Source organism: Crocodylus siamensis, chromosome 2, assembly GCF_052110815.1.
Source record: "Crocodylus siamensis isolate JL-2025a chromosome 2, ASM5211081v1, whole genome shotgun sequence".
Classification (NCBI taxonomy): domain Eukaryota; kingdom Metazoa; phylum Chordata; order Crocodylia; family Crocodylidae; genus Crocodylus; species Crocodylus siamensis.
Genome location: NC_143396.1, coordinates 41,141,655 through 41,148,282, shown reverse-complemented (window position 1 = coordinate 41,148,282; position 6,628 = coordinate 41,141,655). Strand labels below are relative to the sequence as shown.

At 52.0% G+C, this 6,628-nt stretch overlaps 1 pseudogene; it reads right to left on the bottom strand.

Annotated features, from left to right (window-relative positions):
- Window positions 1-3,277: 3,277 nt before the first annotated feature.
- Window positions 3,278-6,241, bottom strand: LOC149870176 (uncharacterized; annotated as a pseudogene).
- Between the last annotated feature and the right edge of the window lie 387 nt (window positions 6,242-6,628).

Sequence of the window (6,628 nt, the reverse complement as noted above, 5' to 3'; positions counted from 1 at the left end):
GGCCATCAGCTTAACTCACCTCCATAGGTGCCCCAGACTCCTGCCTCTGCCAGACCTCTGTCCTAATAGTTGAATAAGACAGGCCATTAGCAGTAACCTAAAACTGAGGTTCATACATAAGGGCGAGGGACAGAAATTACACATCCATCAGTATAAGTGATCAGAAACCAGTTCAAATCTGTAAGAGAATTTCAGGTGAACGTAAACTGGTTTCAAAATGGCTGAAACCAGCTTAAGATAAACCTGGATGGATATAGTATCAGACTTAACTAATTTAGGGTAAATCACTTTATTGAAATTCTGACCCAGATCCCCTCCAGATTCAAGTTCAAAGAATCATAGAAGTAGGGTCAGAAGGGACCTTGTAGATCTTCAAGTCCGACCTCCTGCCTGGGCAGGAGAAAAACTGGGCTCAAATGACTCCAGCTAGGTAGGCATCAAGCTACTTCTTAAAGACCCCCAGGGTTGGGGCCAGCACCACTTCCCTTGGAAGATGGTTCCAGATCCTAGCTGCCCTGACAGTGAAGTAGTTCTTACGGATGTCTAATCTAAACCTATTCTCCAACAACTTGTGGCCGTTATTCCTTGTTATGCCAGGGGGCGCTAGGAAAACAAGGTCTCTCCCAAACCCTTCTGGTCCCCCGCTAGTGAGTTTATAGACGGTCACCAGGTCCCCCTCAGCCTTCTCATGTCCCGCAGTCTCTCATTGTAGGGTCTGCCCTGTTGTCCCCAGATCATGCAGGTGGCCCTCCTCTGGACCTTCTCCATGTTGTCCACATCCCTCCTGAAGTGGGGCGCACAGAACTGGACACAGTATTCCAGCTATGGCCTGACCAGTGTTGCTTACAGGGGGAGGATCACCTCCTTGGCCCTACTTGAGATGCACCTGTGGATGCACGACGAAGTCCGGTTAGCCCTGCCAACTGTGACCTCACATTGTCGGCCCCTGTTCATCTTGGAGTCAATAATGACTCCAAGATCCATTTCTTCCTCTGTGCTCTCAAGAAGGGAGTTTCCCCATCTTATAAGTGTGCTGCTGGTTACTACCGCCCAAGTGCAGCACCCTGCACTTGCCAGTATTGAAGTGCATCCTGTTTTTGTTAGCCCACCCCTGTAACCTCTCCAGGTCTTGCTGCAGTCTTTCCCTTCCTACTAGCGTGCTCACCTCACCCCAAATTTTGGTATCATCAGTGAATTTAAACAGATTGCTTTTCACCCCTTCATCCAAATCACTGATAAAGAGATTGAACAGTGCAGGCCCAAGGACCAAGCACTGGGGGACTCCGCTGCCCACTTCTCCCCGGGTCGAATATGACCCATCCACCACCACCCTCTGAGTACGACCCTTCAGCCAATCTGCAATCCATCTGATGGTGTAGGCATCAATGCCACAGTTGCCTAGTTTTTTAATAAGGATGGGGTGGAAGAAGGTGTCAGAGCCCTTGCTGAGGTCCAGAAAGACTACATTCATGGTGACACCTGCATCCAATGCTTTTGTGACCTGATCATAAAAGGCAATCAGGTTGGTCTGACATGACCTGCCTCTAATGAAACCATGCTGGTTGCCCTTGAACATCTTCCCTGAAGCCGGCCCATTGCAGATGTGCTCCATGATGATCTTCTCAAAGAGTTTCCCTAGGATTGAGGTAAGACTGACAGGCCTATAGTTACCTGGGTCCTCCCTCCCTTTTTTAAAGATGGGGACTACGTTGCCATGTTCCAATCATCTGACACCTGGCCTGAGCACCATGAGTGCTTGTAAATGTGCCAAAGGCCCTGCAATAACCCCTGCTAGCTCCCTCAACACCTTGGGGTGCAGAGCATCTGGACCTGCTGATTTGAACACGTCCAGCCCCTCCAGAAGCTCTCTAACCCGGTCCTCCCCAACCTGAGGTCTGGAGGCATTCCCCTTGAGTCTGTCTTGCATCATGGTGGGGAAGTCCCAGTCCCTGCCCAAGAAAACGGAGGTGAAGAATTGGTTAAAGAGGTCTGCTTTCTCCTCTGACACAACAAATAGATTGCCCAGAGAATCTTTCAGGGGGCCCATGTTTCCCAGTGCCTTCTTCATACTCCCTATATATTTGAAAAAGGACTTTTTATTATCTTTCATCTTGGATGCCAGCCCTAGCTCTATGTCCGCTTTAGCTTTCCTGACAGGAAAGCTAAGGCCTGAGCAGAGGAGGTATACTCCTCTTTAGAGATAGCACCAGTTGTACACTGCCTTTTTTGGCAATCAGGCATTCCCAGATGCCCTTGGTGAGCCAGGGGTGCTTTTGGGCACTCCTGTCCCCCTTGCCTCTTGTTGGGATGGTCACCCCTTGGGCCCTGAGTATCATCTCCTTAAGAAATGACCACTTATCTTGGGCACTGAGCTCCCCTGCTCTCGAGAAACCTAGCGCCTCTCCCACTAATCTCAACTCTCTGAAGTTGGCCCTCTTGAAGTCTAGGGCTACCACCTTTCTGCAGAGCCTGGACAACATGCACTGGAAGGTAAATTCCAGCAAGCAATGATTGCTATCACCCAGGTGGTCAAGAATCTGGAGGCCCCTTACGAGGTCATCGCCTGTGGCCAGGACCAGGTCCAACAGGGCATTTCCTCTGGTGGGACTGTGCACCTCCTGAATGAAGTGGAGGTCCTGTATTTCAGCCGGGAAGCTCCTGGAATGGTCTGACCTGGCTGACTGTTCCTCCCAGCAAATGCCCAGGTAATTTAAATCACCCATGACAACTACATCCCTTGCCTTGAGTGTCTTTGCAAGCTGCCTCAAAAATTCCCAGTCCAGCTCCTCCCCTTGGTTGGGCGGTCTGCAGTAGACCCCCACTGTTAAATCCCTCTCCCCATGGCTCCCTTGTATCTTGACCCAGAGCACTTCAGCTTGCCCCTCCTCTGACCCCATTCTGCTGGCAGAGCATGTGTATTGCTCTTTGACATAGAGCGCCACACCCCCACTTTTCCTTCCTTCTCTATCCCGCCTGTAAAGCCTACAGCCCTTAATGCTAACTGCCCAGTCACGGGATAAATCCCACCACGTTTTTGTAAGCCCTATTATGTCTTGGTCTGAACTGGCTATACTGACGGTGAGTTCCTCCTGTTTATTTCCCATACTATGAGCATTGGTGTATAGGCATTTGGGGCCTTGCCTAGCTGTGTGTGCCACCCCCCAATTTGGGAGCCTGTCCGGACCCCTGTTTCTTACCTGGGCACTCCTTGCATTTGTCACCTGTCTTGCTTGGGTGGTATCTCCTCATCTTCCTGTTTCCCCCTCCCCCAACGAGGCTAGTTTAAAGCTCGCAGTAGGAGATCAGCCAGCTTGGAAGAGCAGATACTCCTGCCTTTAAGAAAGAGGTGAAGCCCATCCCACCCCAGCAAGTCCCCCGCCCAAAAGCATGGGTCATTATTTAGGAACCCAAGGCCTGCCTGGCAGCACCAACTGTGTAAGCACCAGTTGACCTCGCCAATGCAGGCCCCGTGTCGCCGTCCCCATCTACTCAATGGAAGAAGAAAGGAGAATACCACCTGCACCCCCATCTCCTTAAGCTTGTCCCCCAGAGCCTTGAAATCCTTCATAATGAGGTCAGGGTTGCCCCTGGCCATGTCATTCTTCCCCACGTGAATGACAACCATGGGGTACTGGTCTTCAGGTCAGATGTAGGCCAGGATCATCCCCGTGATGTCCCTTACCCAAGCCCCAGGCATAAAGCAAACCTCTCACATCATGGGATCAGGCTGACAGATGGGACCTTGCAGTCCTCATAGGGTGGAGTCTCTGATGACAAGGACCCAGCGTTTCTTCCTGCTGGTGTTCACTTTCTGCCCATTCGTTGTCATGTGGGGAGTGGCATCATCCCCACCGCAGCCAATTTGTGTGTCTTTCTCTATCACAGCTGCCAGGGCATTGAACCTGTTACCCAGGTGAACCTGGGGATCTTCCACCACTCTAGGCCTAGCAGCTCTGGATTTGGACACCTTCTGCCACTCCTGTGTTGGATGCATCTCCTGTGGGGGCTGTACAGTGAGCAACTGGACCTGCAGAGAACAGAAATAGGCATCAATTTCATCCTCTGCATCCCTGATCCCCCTCAGCCTACTCACCTCAGCCTGGAGCTCCCTCACCTGCTCCTCCAGGGCCCTAAGTTGTGCACAGGAGGGACAGGCAAGGGAACCACCAGGCCCCCGCCACAGACAGCGTAGCAAGGGGCCACCGACTCCGCTATGAGGTCCATCTTGGTGGAGGCCTCAGAAGAGCCCATGGCAGGTGGTAGTGCCCAGGCAGGGCCCCTGGCAGCTGTGCTCCACATCTGCACCATGTCTGCAGAGCTTCGCCTGCTGCTTTTGCTCACTGGAGGTGCCGCTCTGGGCAGCTACCTTGCATCTGCCTTATGTGAACGCCAGTGCAAATGCCAGCGCACCATTATAGAGCGCACCTGTTTGTGTGCACTGTTCATGTGCACTACCCATGCATGGCTCAGAAGCACGGCTCCCTGTTGGGCGAGCTAAGAGGGCTCTGGAGGGCTTCCCCTCCGGATCCACCTCAGCTGCGCTGTACCCTCTGCCCCACTTACCTTAGGGGGAATCAGCTGTTACTGCCCCCTCCGCTGTCTCCTCCGCAGCTGCTGACTTCATCGCCAAGATAAGGTGGATACATGTGTGGCACACGTGCACCATGCTCCCTCTGCTCCTGCTCCCCAACTGCCAAGGGAATTTCAAACCACGGCTTTTTAAAGCCTGTGGTTTGAAATTCCCATGGTTGACCCCTCAGCCAATCAGGCCTTTTGATTAGGCCGGAAGTGCATGCTGGCAGCCCCGCCCCCTACCACCACTCCCACTGGGATCCTGGGGTGGCAGGGAATACCACCCCAAGGAGCTCCTCCCCTGCTTAGGGAAAAGGCCCCCCCGCCTGGGGGAAAAGGTCCCTGGAGTTGCTGCCTTGCCTGGGCCCCCGCTAGATACCCCCCCATGGTCTGCCTACCCATGTGTGGCTCAGGAGCGTGGCTCTCTGTTGGGTGAGCTAAGAGGGCTCCGGCGGGCTTCGCCTCCAGATCCACCTCAGCTGCTCTGTACCCTCTGCCCCACTTACCTTAGGGGAAATTAGCTGTTGCTGCCCCTGCTGCTGTCTCCTCCGCAGCTGCTGCCTTTGCCACCGAGGTAAGGTAGGTACACGTGTGGCACACGTGCACCCTGCTCCCTCTGCTCCTGCTCCCCAATTTAACTCACAGTCTCCAGGATGCTTTGCACTTTCCCTGCAAACCCCTCTTCACTGAGAAGAAATCATGCCCTAGTGCTCCCAGGCTTCTGGCCAGGGCCACTGGAGGCATATGGCTACGCTTCTGTAATCAAAAGTGAATATCTGTTCACTTGCTTATTGATTCAATCTTTACAGTTTACACTGTAAAGATTAAATCAATACAGCCTCAGGATTTTTGACTGTCCATATTTAGCCAAGGAGTCTGGACACACTTGCACAAGCACTGAACCTCACCAACCTCATCACCAGAAACAAACTTCCTCACACCCAGAACACACCAGATGGATCCAGACCATGCCATGACAAGAAAAGCAAAACCTGCCAAAACGTCTCCACCACCCCCACAATCACTACACTCCACAATATTTACTTTGGTCCCTCTGCCCAAGGTCCACTGTATCAGGACCCTGGGTTTGCAGGACCCAGCTCCTGTTATGCCCGTGTGGGCTCTGGCCCTCAGTCTCTTCTACCGGGCACTCAATCTTCTGGCACTCAATCCTCCTGAAACATTTGGGTTTCTGCTCCATGCAGTCCACTGGGTCTCTGATCTTGGCAGGTCTCTGTGCTGGGTGCCCCTATAGCACCCTTGTGGTTCTCCAATCCACCCCGTATAGCCACAGCCAGATCTATAGTATAAGCCCAAATCCAAATATGAGCACCTGCTCCCAAACACAAAGTTCCCCAGTTGGGGTTAACCTCTTCCTCTGGTAGTCCCAACACAAAGGCTTGAGGCAATCATCTCTTGCAGCTCAAAGTGCAGAGTTTCTTTCACCCTTCTCTGGCGCAGAGTCCTCCTTCTGTTAGCAGCCCAAACTGGTTCCTTCCTATGGACCTCTGTCTCCTGAAGCTCCTATGGCTAGACTATCACTTTTGGGCCTGGCCCTAGGCTTATGAACGTCTTCTTGGGTCAGCTGATCCTCCACTTCTGCCCCAGGCCTGCCAATCACTGCCTGTACCTGGAGCAGCAGCCATTTTTTTAAGGCTTCCTTTGCCATTATAAGTCTGTTCAGGGGGCTGGAGATGGCCAGCAAGCCCTGGGCTCCATTGCTCTCCCAGCGATAGGGTAGGGGCCCCTTTACACTAAATCTCAGAATACAAAGGGCATCCTTTGAAATAAGTAGGTGACAAGTTTAGACTAACAAAACAAAGTAATTTTTTACATAAGATATAATTAATGTATGGAATTCATTGCCACAGGAGGTGGTAGAGGCAATTAGTATAGTCAGATGCATGGTTGTTAGATCTATGAATGACTATTGAGCATACTGGTTAGAGATATTTCTTCTGGAATCTCTGAATCAATAATGGTGGGTGTTAGGGAGGATATTGAATGGGGGTATACTTGGTTCAGTGAGGTCACTCTATAGCATCCATTTCTGCAA